The sequence below is a fragment of the Camellia sinensis genome, chromosome 8, assembly GCF_055761805.1.
Source record: "Camellia sinensis isolate YWXY chromosome 8, ASM5576180v1, whole genome shotgun sequence".
NCBI lineage: Eukaryota > Viridiplantae > Streptophyta > Magnoliopsida > Ericales > Theaceae > Camellia > Camellia sinensis.
The window spans coordinates 178,977,914-178,991,759 of NC_138968.1; the positions used below are offsets into that span (position 1 = coordinate 178,977,914).

Below are 13,846 nucleotides of genomic sequence, written 5' to 3' on the forward strand. Positions count from 1 at the left end.
AGTTAAACCGATAACATGTTTAACACTTGTTGAAATTTTAAAAATTTACAAGTTGAAGTTAAACCGAGGTCATGTTTAACACTTGTTGAAATTTTAAGAAAAATTCACAAGTTGAAGTTAAACCGGGGTCATGATTAAAGGAAGGAATGATATAGGTTCCATCACCTCAGGATGCCGAGGTAATAGAACCTAGGAGGCAGTTGTGGGGATATATTTTTTAAGTACCAACACGTGGCAAGGTAACACCGACGTGTCAGCCGAGGTGCCACGTGTCCTGGTCGTGACGCCGAGGTTATATCCGAAGATATCGGAATCCGAGATAAGCGGATAAAGGACAAGAGTCCTAGAATGAAGAGGGAACTCAACCTGGATATGGACAAGAGTCCTAGATTGGGAGAAGACTTCAGTTTGGATAAAGATGAGACTCTTAGAGAGTTTATCCTAATCTCACTGGGAGTCCCAGATTAGCAGTAATCCTAAGTCCATTAGGGCTAGGCTCCTATTGGGACTAGGATTGTATTGGCTATAAAAAAGAGGCACCCCCATGGGTCTAAGGTATGCTTTTGATACTCAAGCTTGTGAGTTTAGCACTTGATTATCTTTAAGAGATATACTGACTTGATCGTCGGAGTGCCCCCGGGTGGTTGAACCACCGCCGGGGACTTCTCTTTTTATTGCAGGTTAGCTAGAGGCCATCTATTCTGCCAGTGCTCTCCCGTTGGTTACTAAGCGGGCAGTGTGATCAGAAAATCACCCACACAATTTGGCGTCGTTTGTGGGAAAGATAAGAGAATAAATGGCCAGTAACGGACAGAAGGAAAACATTGGGGCCAACACTCCCGCTGGGAGTGGCAGACCAATTGACCTTGACATTGAAGGAGACAACCATAATGCAGAAACTCATGACCAGGGCCATGGAGAGAAAGACGTCGGCCAGGAGGGCGACACATCGAAGAGGACAGACCAAGGCAAGTACTATAACGAAGATAAGCTTCAGGTATGGAGGGATAGGTGCCTACGGAGGGATGAGGAACTAAAAGAATTGGCAAACAAGTTGGTAGACCTGCAGTCGGTCGTCAACTTCATGATGGAAAACAATGTTATGCAGCCACCATACCTGCTGCAGGATACGTCGATGCCAGCAACTAATACCCAGAAGAGGGGAAGAAGAACAATCCCCGAAGTCCCTCAACACACCAGGAGTGAGAGGCACTCTCATTGACCTTCCAGGGAAGTCGGACGAGAGGAGCCGAGACGAGAGGAGTCCCGAAGGACGTATCACACGAAGGACCCAGAGCCCAAAGAACATCGGCATGTTCAAGGGCAGACGCTCTGCTTTGACACAACACATGGAGAGAGATCAAAACGAGCCCACCACGAGGCTGAAAGTAGTGTGCCGAAAAGATTGAAGTCCAAAGATAGCCGAGCTCCAGGTAGGAGTAAAGAAGACTTGAGAGATTATCTCAAGAGGAAACAACAGAATGCTGAAGCCGAGGTAATATCCCCGGTTAAACCGAAGACACCATTTTCGGTGGAACTAGACAAATTTGATGCACCAAAGAGATTCAGTATGCCGAGGTTCCAAATATATGATGGTAAGTCAGATCCCAACTTTCACGTTGGACTATACCTGAACTCAATGGCATTGTACAGTGGGAACGAGCCGTTGCTCTGCAAAGTATTCCCCTCATCTTTCGGGGAGATTGCATCAGTTTGGTTCCATAAACTACCGAAGGGAAGCATAAAGACTTGGGAAGGCCTGGCCGAGATGTTTGTGGCCCGGTTCGTGACAAATAAGCTGCAGCCATTAAGGGTGGACGCATTGATGGCCTTGAGGATCAGTAAGGATGAAGGCCTTAGGGCCTATGCAAAGAGATACTATGAGGTATTCAACCGAATACCAGAATGTAATCAAGAAATAGTGGTCGTATCATTCAAGAATGGCCTAAAAGACAATTGTCCGCTACGAACATCTTTGGCAAAAACTTTGCCAAAAAGCATGGAAGAGCTCATGGCAAGAATCGAGAAGTATGCCAGAGCCGAAGAAGACACATCGGCGAGTAGGGAGATAAAACAGGAGAAAGGGAACGGCTCGCCGAAGCGAGGCCGAGGTAACAATGGAACGAGCAAGCAAGAGGCAGAACTAAGGGCCACACAAGCAGTAATAACCGTGTTCCGGATCCCAATTCCCAAAGTCCTGGATCAAATTCGAAACCAGCCTTATTTCAGAACGCCAGAAAGGACTCCAGGAGAGTTCATGGAAAGAAACATGGGCAGGCATTGTGCCTACCACAATGCAGATGGACATACGACTCAGGGTTGCAGAGCCCTAAAAACATATTTAGAAGACCTGGTAAGACAAGGACATCTGAGAGACCTTGTTGATGAAACCAGAACAAGGGAAGAACGGGCGAGATTGCCTCAAGTACCAGCAGCCCTACCTCCCCCAACACAACAACCACAGGCAGAAGGACCTCGGGTAATCAACGTAATCCACTCAAAGGTCAATGAAAACGAAATCCGAGGAGAAACCCAGAAAGTAAAACACCTACAACATGTCTATCAAGTCAGAGAGAAAAGACATCGGGCAGAACAGTACCAGGGACCGATGATAACCTTCACAGAAGCCGACCTAGAGATGGTCCAGCACCCGCATAATGATGCCTTGGTAATATCCCTCCAGGTTGGGGAATGCCAAGTGAAACGCATCCTGATTGACCAAGGAAGCTCTTGTGACATCATGTACATCCCATGTTACAAGGAGCTCGGCCTTCACCCATATGACATGAAACGATCCAACGGCCCAATGGTCGGGTTCAATGGAACGCCGACATGGCCACTAGGAGCAGTAAGCTTGGAGGTGCAGGCTGGCACCAGGAAAATCAAGACAGACTTTACCGTCATCGACACACCTTCCCCTTACAACATCATCTTGGAAAGACCATGGTTGCATGCAATGGGGGCAGTTCCCTCAATATTACATCAACTGTTACAATTCCCAACAGAGCATGGGATAGAAGAAATCAGGGATGATCAGCTGCAGACAAAAAGTTGCTCCATGGCAGCAATGAAGTCTACTTACAGCATTCGAGAGCCAGAGGAGACAGAAATTGAAGAAGAGAACGTAGAAGTCCTAAAAGACATCGGCGAGGACCCAGCCGAGAAGATCAACTGGGGAAACCCCTTTGCCATGGCTTATGGCACAGAAGCAATCATTCCACTGAAAATCGGCATCCCTGGAATCAGAACCCAAGGGGTAGAAAACGGAACTAATGATGTTCTCTTAGCGCGAGAACTAGATCTTCTGGAAGAACGAAGGGAGAAAGCTGCAGTTCAGCTTGCAGCATACCAACAATAGCTTGCCAGAGCATACAACAAGAAGGTCAATCCAAGAGAATTTCAGTGGTGACCTCATCCTAAGGAAAGTTGTCCCAGAGAGGGCAAATTTGGCCCAAATTAGGAAGGACCTTACAAGATCATCTCGGTACTGGGAAAAGTGGCATACCGGCTTGAAGATAAAGAGGGCAAAGAATTGCCAAGATCTTGGAACACTTGTAATATTGACATTTCTCTATCATTAGGATTCTTTTATTCCTTGGCCATTTGCCGAAATAAATAAATAAAGATTCAGTTCTGTTTTCAAGATAGTTGACATTGTCTCTGGAATACATGTATAATGCGAACCTAAGTCAAACTCAGGCTCACATTAGGGGGCAGAGGGAAGAGAAAAGTATTGCTTAACACTTATTGAAATTTGTGGACAATTTACAAGTTAAGTTAAGCCGAGATCATTATTTACCACTTGTTGAAATTTGGGGACAATTTACAAGTTGGTTAAACCGAAAAGTACTGCTTAACACTTGTTGAAATTTGTGGACAATTTACAAGTTAAGTTAAGCCGAGATCATTGTTTACCACTTGTTGAAATTTGGGGACAATTTACAAGTTGGTTAAACCGAAAAGTACTGCTTAACACTTGTTGAAATTTGTGGACAATTTACAAGTTAAGTTAAGCCGAGATCATTGTTTACCACTTGTTGAAATTTGTGGACAATTTACAAGTTGGTTAAATCGAAAAGTATTGCTTAACACTTGTTGAAATTTGTGAACAATTTACAAGTTAAGTTAAGCTGAGATCATTGTTTACCACTTGTTGAAATTTGTGGACAATTTACAAGTTGGTTAAACCGAAAAGTACTGCTTAACACTTGTTGAAATTTGTGGACAATTTACAAGTTAAGTTAAGCCGAGATCATTGTTTACCACTTGTTGAAATTTGTGGACAATTTACAAGTTGGTTAAACCGAAAAGTACTGCTTAAAACTTGTTGAAATTTGTGGATAATTTACAAGTTAAGTTAAGCCGAGATCATTGTTTACCACTTGTTGAAATTTGGGGACAATTTACAAGTTGGTTAAACCGAAAAGTATTGCTTAACACTTGTTGAAATTTGTGGACAATTTACAAGTTAAGTTAAGCCGAGATCATTGTTTACCACTTGTTGAAATTTGTGGACAATTTACAAGTTGGTTAAACCGAAAAGTACTGCTTAACACTTGTTGAAATTTGTGAATAATTTACAAGTTAAGTTAAGTCGAGATCATTGTTTACCACTTGTTGAAATTTGTGGACAATTTACAAGTTGGTTAAACCGAAAAATATTAACACTTGTTGAAATTTGTGGACAATTTACAAGTTGAAGATAAATCAGAGACAAGAAACTTGCCGAGGTAAATTATCGGGTGGGATAACTGAGGTGTGTTACCCCGAGAAGATTGCACAAAGAAGAAGGAGTACATACGATATATGCAGAACATTCTAAGTATAGAATCATGCAAAGATAAAAAAGAGAAGATAGGAGTACAAGCATTCAATAAAAGAGAAAAGTTGTATTAACATTCAAAGTAAAAAGGGGGGCACATCGGCCATACAAAGAACATACATTGTTCCCTAAGATAAAGAAACAAGAAAATACAAATAAGAAGAAGACTTAAAGCGAAGGCTCCTCTCCGCCAGATTGTTGAATTTAAAGGTCAGATACCACCTCGGCTTCCTTCTCTGTTGCTATCTCGGCGTCAATTTCTTGAAGAGTTGTTTCAACAATCTTGACCTCAGAAGGGATGTCAGCTGGTACAATGTCGAAAACAGCTTCTTGGATAACCTCATCACCTCCCTCATCCTGAGTCAAGTCTAGGACTTGCTCGCTCTGAGGAGGGGACTTGGCCCCATCAGCATCTTTTGATTTTCTAATCAAAGCCTCATCCTCTTCCTCCTCGGCCTCATCCTCAGCATCAGATTCACCGACATCTTCACAGGAGTTGGGACTGGAGGAAATGGCAAGGGAATGGCGTTGGCCTTCCACAACGGAGAGTCATCAGGAATATTAAGCTTTTTAAGAAGGGACATCCAACCAAGGGTGAAACCCTTGTTGCATGCCTTCTTCACTTGTTTTTCATAGGCCTCAGTGACTTCGGCCATACTTTGTGAATATGCCTTTTCGTCGGCTTCTTTGATTTCAGCTTCATTGGTGGCCAGGGCCTCCTGAAGCTCTTTCTCAGTTTGGGCCATCTTTTCCTCGGCCTCTCTCCTTTGAGATTCAGCCACCTTTTTGATAGCCTTAGCCACCTCAGCCTTCTCTTCAGCATTATTCTGAGCTTTAATTGCAGCCTCGGCTTGATCCTCTAGCTTCTTCATTTTTGATTCAAGGCCTTTATTGATCTTTTGAATAGAAGAGAACTCATTCTTCATGTCGGCCAGCTTTTGCCGATTCTCAAAAGACTGCATTGAAAAAGAATGGGCATGCTGGATGGCCTGAAAGAAAATAGAGGTATTAAAGAATATTCAAAGTGTGAAATAAAGAGAAAGAAAAATTTACCAAGAAGAAGACATTTACCTGAATAGAGTGCTGTAACATTAAGGCATAATTTTCATACTCGCTGTACTTGGCATTCCGCTCCAAGTCGCTTGGGAGAAGTAGAGCGGTACTGAGGGCAACGCCGACATTAATATCGTCGGCGCTGTCACTTGCCATTACAGGCTTATCCTCTAGGGTGATTTTGGGGGCCCAGGGGGCAGCTGGTTTCTTTGACCCCAAAGTCGTTGCAGATGACCACGACCTTTTTGATTTGGAGGATTCAGAAAGAGGTACTTCAATAGACCTCCTCGATGGAACAGAGGCAGGTTTCTGACTTGGAGCCAGTTGTGGGGCTGACAAAGTGTCCTCAGTCTCAACCTGAGCCACTTTCGCCTTCGGTTGAGCTTTTTTAATTCTTTTTGGTTTTTCTAGAGGTTGGGTTTGTGTTGGTTGTTCATCAATGGATGATGGAATGTCGGCTAGGAGGTCTTTAGCAACTGGTTTTGCGCGACCCATCTCGGCTGAAAGAACAAGACGTCGGCTACGCTTTCTTTGGGATGGTGAAATGAGGTATGGAGCCGAGGTTGACGGCTGTTCTGCTGGATCAGAGGTTGATCCTTGGTCTGTTCGCGATGTTGATGCAGCTGGAAGAGTTGTAGCAGAGGGAGGAGATGAGCTCTTCTTCTTCTTTTTTCTAGGGACGTCGGGAAGAGCTGATTTGTATGTTGGGATGAAGTTGAGAAGCAAAGGTGCCTTTCGCTTCTGAACTGGCAGGTCTAGTAATTTCTTCAAATACTTGCTGGGAACAAAGGATTGACGAAAATTTTTCGGTGGCTGACGAACAGCTGCAAGAAGAACAGACATCAAAAAACAGACAAAGTATCTAAGACTTCAGAAGAAAACAGGCAAAGCTGAATATTGGGCTCTTACCTTTGCCCTCTAAAACTGATCGGGGAAGAGGGTAGAGATGGATGTCCTCATCTGGAACAAACTCCCAATTTCCCGAGGTAATGAGATAGTCATCTCCAGCCCCCTTGTTGGAGTCTGGGAGGTCGGCTATGATTTTGAATTCTGTAGACCTCAGCTTAAGATAATAAATGAAGCATTTTTCTTTCAAGTTAAGGGCACACATGGTGTAACAATACTGTATATCGGCTAGGGTGATCCTAACGTTTTCCCGTTTAGCTAAGACGATAATACCAAAAATGACTCGATAAGAGTTGATTGCCAGTTGCATGGGGTTCAACTTATAATAATGAAGAATCTCGCGAAAAAGGATGTTGAGTGGGAGCCGGAGTCCGCACTCAGTAAAAGCTACAATGGAAAGGGGCATGGCGTTTTCTGTAGGCATGATGGAGTCATCATCTCCAGCCAGTCTCAGATGGACATCGGCAGGGATGGAGAACTCCTGCCTAAAGTACTCAAGTTTGGTCGGGGTATCTACCCTATGTCTCCACATATCCATGATATCGGCCTAATTTAGAAGGGTTAAAATTCAAGAGGAAGATGTTTCTTGTTGATGGGACCTCGGCAAAAACCTAAGTTTAGGCTGGTACAGAAATTTGTAAGGAATGTTTCAGTTTAGCCCTAGATCGTGGGTTCTACAAACAAATCTCAAACCTAAAGCTATGAAGATGAAGATCAAAGGTACAGATCTGGAAAAGATGCAAAAAACAGAAAATAAAAACAAAGTTTCAGAAACAAGAATTGGGATGGGCTATCAAGAACATGAAGAATACAAAAGTATATGGCCAAGAACAGTGGCAAAAGTGCAAAGAAGTGGTGAAACATTGCGTGTGTTGAAAATGTAGGCAAATGCAAAATCATGGATGAATGCATTCAGATGTACGATTTATGAATTAAGAAGCTTGAAACAATATAGTAATGGCAACAGCAAAAAAAGAAGAAACCTCAGGAACTGAAAATGAAAGGAACAGTAGCTTACCAGAGAAAGAGAAGTCGGAAAGGGATTTGCCGATGTCCTACGACGATTACAGGAGCAGAAGACCGGTGGAAATCTTGCCGGAAGGGGTGAACGGAGAAGGTTGCAGAGCTTTGGAAGCTTGAGCGATGGAGGATTTCGAAAGCTAGAGAGAGAACAGGAGATTCGAATGAAAAGGTGAAGAGACGAAAAAAAGGAAAAAAAGTTTTTGATTAAACAGAAACGGCGGCAAAAGCAATCAATACGTCTAGAAGAACGAGGGCGTCAGACGGCGCACGTGAGAAAAGAGGTAGCTAACAAGCGCGTCACGTGTACGAACCAATAAGAGGGAAACGTATGTCTAAAACGGTTGAATTGAAGTGCATGACAGCTCATGCGTGTGAGAAGGTCCTTAAAAATCTTGATTTTTTAAGGAAAGCATGTCGGCCTGAAATGAATGATCTCGGCTGTCAAAATTTAAGCCGATTTACTGGAAGAAAATACAGATACAGGTTCCATCACCTCAGAATGCCGAGGTAATAGAACCTAGGGGGCAGTTGTGGGGATGTATTTTCTGAATACCAACACGTGGCAGGGTGATGCCGACGTGTCAGCCGAGGTGCCACGTGTCCTGGTTGTGACGCCGAGGTTATCTCCGAAGATATCGGAATCCGAGATAAATGGATAAAAGATAAGGGACAAGAGTCCTTGAGTGAAAAGGAGACTTAGCCAAGATAAGGATAAAAGCTCTTAGGGAGTTTATCTTTATCTCTTGAGGAAACCAAAGTAAGCACAGAATGGGAGTCCATGGAAGTCAGGCTTCTAGTGGGACTAGGTTTATGTTGGCTATAAAAAAGAGGCACCCCCGTGGATCTAAGGTACACAATTTTATGCTTTGAATAGTGAGTTTAGCACTTGATTGTCTTTGAGAGATATACTGACTTGATCGTCGGAGTGCCCCCGGGTGGAAGAGCCACTACCGGAGCCTTTTCTTTCTGTTACAGGTTAGCTGAAGCCATCTATTCTACCGGTGCTCTCCAGCTGATTACTAGGCGGGCAGTGTGGTCAGAAAATCACCCACACAGGTCTTGAATAATATATATGCAAAACCTCACAAGAAGTGAATGAAAAATTTCATTTAAATAGCTTATTGGTTGATTTGATAGTCAATTAACGTCGTTTGTGCTAAATTAACGAAGTGGGAGAATCTTGATATTATCAACAAAAATAAAGGAGATTTCTGTAATTATTAAAAATACAAGAAAAGTTTCTATATTTATCAAAAATCTTACGAGAAGTAGTATAATTTACCCAATATTTTAAAAACAAAAATAAAAAACATGTTTGATCAATTGTTAAAAGTAGAGGTTGGTAGTAAAAAGGTGGATGGATGTAGCAACTATATGAGAATAGTAATACGAGTTGAGATTCTCTCCAGTTTTCCTCTCCTGTCTCTCTTCCGGGCAACGGCCTAGATTGACTCACATCATCCCACTCAAAATGTGCGGCTGAGATTAGCTAAAAAAAAATACAAAAAAAGCAATTAACTCACTGACACACGTCTCACCACTCAATCACAGTCACACTCATACTCACATTCACACTCACACTCTCTCTTTCTTTATTTCTTTCTCTCTCTCTCTCTTTTCTAATAAAAAATTAAAAAAACTATTTTAATCTTTTTCATTTTATTTTCATAAAGATTTACTTCCTTCGTTCTAAAATTTAATTCCTTATTTTATTTTTCATTGTCTCAAAATATTAGTCACTTTTAAAAAATTAAGGACAAAAATAATATAAATTTCATATTTTACCATTCTTTTAAATTCATTAAAAATATAAAAAATACAATTGTGACAATTGATATTCTCCAAAAAATATATTATCAAACGGTAATTTTGAAAAATTATTTTTTTTAAAGTGTAATAATTGTACTACAAAAAAAGTTAAATTTCTCAAAATTGACTATTATTTTAGGACGGAGAGATTTGTAATATATATTTATATTATTTTTATCTTTAATTTTTGAAAATGTACTAATATTTTAGAACAATGAAAAATGAAATAAGGAACTAAATTTTGGGACGGAAGTTAGAAATCAAGTACAAAAATAAATATAAATTTCTTATTTTTCCATTCTTTTAAATTCATTAACAATATAAAAAATACAATTATGACATTGATATTCTTCAAAAAATGTATTATCAAAAGATAATTTTGAAAAATCAATTTTTTTAAATTGCAATAATTGGACTACCAAACAAAATTAAATATCCCGAAAGGAACTATTATTTTGAAACAGATGGAATATATCTTATGAAAATAAAATGAAAAAGATTAAAATAATTTTTAAAATTTTTTATTAAAAATGAGAGAGAGTGAGAGAGGGGGAGTGTGAGTGAGCACCAAGGATCCTCTAGAGTGAAATTTTCCTAAAGTTTCCTAGAGTGCTATATTGTGTGGTTGAGATTTACTGGCAAGTCACATCAGAAAAATTGATGTGACTTGCCAGTAAATCTCAACCATACACTGTAGCACTTTAAGAAACTTTAGGGAAAAATCACTCTAGAGGATCCTTGCTCGTGAGTGAGTGGTGTTTAAGCTAATCTCAACCACACATTTTCAATGGAATGACGTGGGTCAATTTAGACGGTTGCTTGGGAGGAAAGCTGGAGAGAATCTTTACTCTAAGTAATCTTAGTAACAAATAAACCAAACACAAAATGAAATATAATCCATTCATAGATCTCATCTCACATAAAAGAATTTATTTTATTTTGTGTTTGATTTCTATCCACATAAATTTGCTCAATGGTTGAAAGTGGTTGATGGAATTGATGGCCAAAGTGTCGTTGGAGGCCACGACACACACGATTGGTGATCATCCAATCACAGAGTCGTTGGTGGCGACTGATGGCCAGTGGTAGCCGGGGTGATGAGGGAGGAACATGGAAGTAAAATTTGTTTTTGAAAATAACTGAAATTATTTTTTTCTTTTTTAAAAAAATTGAAAATTAATTTTATATTTTAAAAACAAACAAATTATGATAGAGATTCAATAATCTATTAAATTTTTTATCAATTTTTTTATATGGTGTGAAATTCACACACATATAAATTTATATGAATCTCGTACCCATGTAAGAGGTTTAATAAAAAATTTAATAAATTATTTGAGATCCTTAATATTTTTCAAAAAAAATAATATTCCAAAAAAGTACGAAAATAAAAAGAAAAAAAAAAAACCCACAACGTTTACAAAAATGAGTTGTCAATCCCAACAGAGTCTTAAAAATCAATCTGGGCCCACATGCCGACTGGGAGAGGGTCCAGCAACTAATTACGTGGCAATAGTTGCTTGCAAGACGACGATATTTACGCTACTTAGTTGTGTACCAGATTACACCCATCCCTCTATAGAGTTTGAGGCTTGCGGCGCTGAAACGCAAGACGTTTCCATCCAAATTCCATTCCAATAAACCCCTTCTTGATACCTTTCTTGCGAATACACTATCAAACCCTAAAAATCAAACTCAAAGAACGATAAAAAGGTAATTTTTTTATTTTATTTTATTTATAAACATTTATGTATGTGTTTTTTTGTATCTTATATTTTTTTCAATCGAAAGTTCAAGTGCTAATTTCGTATTCTGATTGATTTCTTTTAAACCCTTGAAGTAAATTACTTTTCTTGCATTTGGACCGTTGTTAATGATGATTTATCGCTGTGGGTATCTTTGTGATCGCCCCGTTTGATGTTTGTGGTATATGGGTTCTGAGTTATTTGTTGATTGGATCAAAGAAAAGTGATCTTGGATATGTCTTGGATTGTCAAATGTTTGAATTGATTGTTTCTCTTCAAGGTTTTACCTTTTGAGTTGAGGAATTGATTCGTGTTTGCTTTCATCGTTTATTGAACGTGGTTTTAGATTGAATCTTCCATTGAGGTGCCCTGTAAAACCGTAGGAGACATGTTGAGAGAGACAGAGAGAGAGGGGGAAAAAAAATGATTTGGAAAATTTTTCAATAAGTCGTACTATTCCCATGAAATTTTCATTGAGTTTTACGGACACGTGAATTGGCCCTCTCAACATATTTTTGAACTTTACGACAACCCACAAATTGGTTATGTGCTGTAAGAGTAATCTTTATGCACACATATAGTCCCCCTTGAATGACAATGAAGTACCATATTCTAGGAGGGACATATACTTTGATAAAAGAGCATTGTGTATGTATGATTTATATTTCCTGAATGATGGATGAAAGGTTAATTTTTTTAAGTTCTTGAAATGTAAAATCAATGACAATTAGGAAAACATTGCATAATTCAAATGTCTTTAGCTGTTGGCATGGAGTGTATAGTCTATCTTTTCACTTTTGTTTTGCTTACTCAATACTAATATTTATGCTTTGATACCATGATTCTCTTGAACCAATTTATACTAAAATGGGGGTAAAGATTAAGTATATATTTACAGATTAACTTCTGGGATGAATGAGTTCGTTATCTTTCCGTAATTCAAAAGAGGATTGACAATTTTGAGCTAAGTGAATGGGTAGGGTTTTGACGTTTTGTTGGTGTATCATTTTTGCTGGTATCATATGAATTTTTATTTCCAAGTTTTTGGAATGAATTGCATGATATTTGAACAATTGAATGAAAATTGTATGCCTATGGTCTTTCTATATCTCAGCCTTTTTTTTCTTTATTGTCTATACTAGTATCTTGTTTTTCTATTTGATCTTTCTGAGTTACAATTATTTCTCGGGAATTTTTGGACTCCTTTTTATTATATGGTGGGAATTTAATGGAATTACAAATATGGTTTCAAGTTTTGTTTGCTTGCTTAACTTTATTAAAAAAAAAAAAAAAATTCCTTTGGTATATATTTAGTAAAATTTCATACACAAGGCAGTTTCCAAAAGCTATATTGAAAGTTGATCTTCTCATTAGCAGCAACGATGGATTCCTTTTTGTCCTTGTGGTTGGATTGTAAGTAATGGGTCATCTAGAATTGGATGTGAATCAGATGAGAAGTCTTAATTAAAGATGAGGCTGAGTCAATTTTTCCCATATTTTTTTCCAGGGATTGTGAAAATGAGTGAGCTGCCAATGCAGAACATTTCCTCGGCCTTGACTTTGTCACGGACACAGAAAACCCAAGGATCCGCCATTGCAGCATCTGGGCCAGATTCCAAGCCGAAGAAGAAAATCTGCTGTGCTTGCCCTGACACCAAGAAACTTAGAGACGAATGCATTGTGGAGCACGGTGAAGATGCTTGTTCAAAATGGATCGAGGCTCATCGTAAATGTCTTCGCGCTGAAGGTTTCAATGTTTGAAAGTGATGATCATTGAAAAATTGATGACATAGAACGTGATACAATTTTACAACACATCATTTTTCTTTTTCTTTTTCTTTTTTGAGGATTTCATGTACTTTTTTTTGGGTGCATTGGAAATGATTGAGGATTCATATACAGTAGATGATATCTGTGTCATTGAAAATTTAGGAATAAATCGAGAAAGGTAGCTTCTCTGAACTTTTAGATAAAAACTTTGTACTTGTTTACTATTTAATTTTAAACGTTTTGGATTGGTTAATTCCTGCTATTTGAGCCATGGCATTTCATTGTTTGTTCTGAAACTAGTGGACCCTGGCACCTTTGAGGAGGGGGGCGTGGTTACAGATGATGGCACTCTCCACACGCACCAAACATATCAAAATGCAGTTTACAAAACCACAACTCTAAATGGTCAATCTGTAAACATGTATTGACCCAAACCAACCTGTGCAGTTTAAGATGCGCAAGTTGTACCGACCCTAACCAATTCATGCAGTTTAAAGTAAGCGAGTTGGGTTGGATGAGTTAATTGACAAAATTTGGTGGGTCAGTTGGCCATCCAGTTTATATGTATATGCAAAACTATTTCGCATTTACCCACATACAATATCTCCGACCTTAATAACATTAGTCAAATGACATCAACCCTCATTTTTTTTTATTTATTTGATTTTGTTTTGTATTTTGATTTGTGATATATAATTTTGAATAACTTTATGTCTTT

General features: G+C 39.2%; 1 non-coding gene across 1 annotated transcript; it reads left to right on the forward strand.

Moving 5' to 3' along the window:
• Positions 1–11,062: 11,062 nt before the first annotated feature.
• On the forward strand, positions 11,063–13,381 carry LOC114316531 (uncharacterized). The gene is made up of 2 exons (XR_014338772.1): positions 11,063–11,326; positions 12,866–13,381. It is a non-coding gene; the product is annotated as an uncharacterized LOC114316531 (transcript).
• Positions 13,382–13,846: the final 465 nt, after the last annotated feature.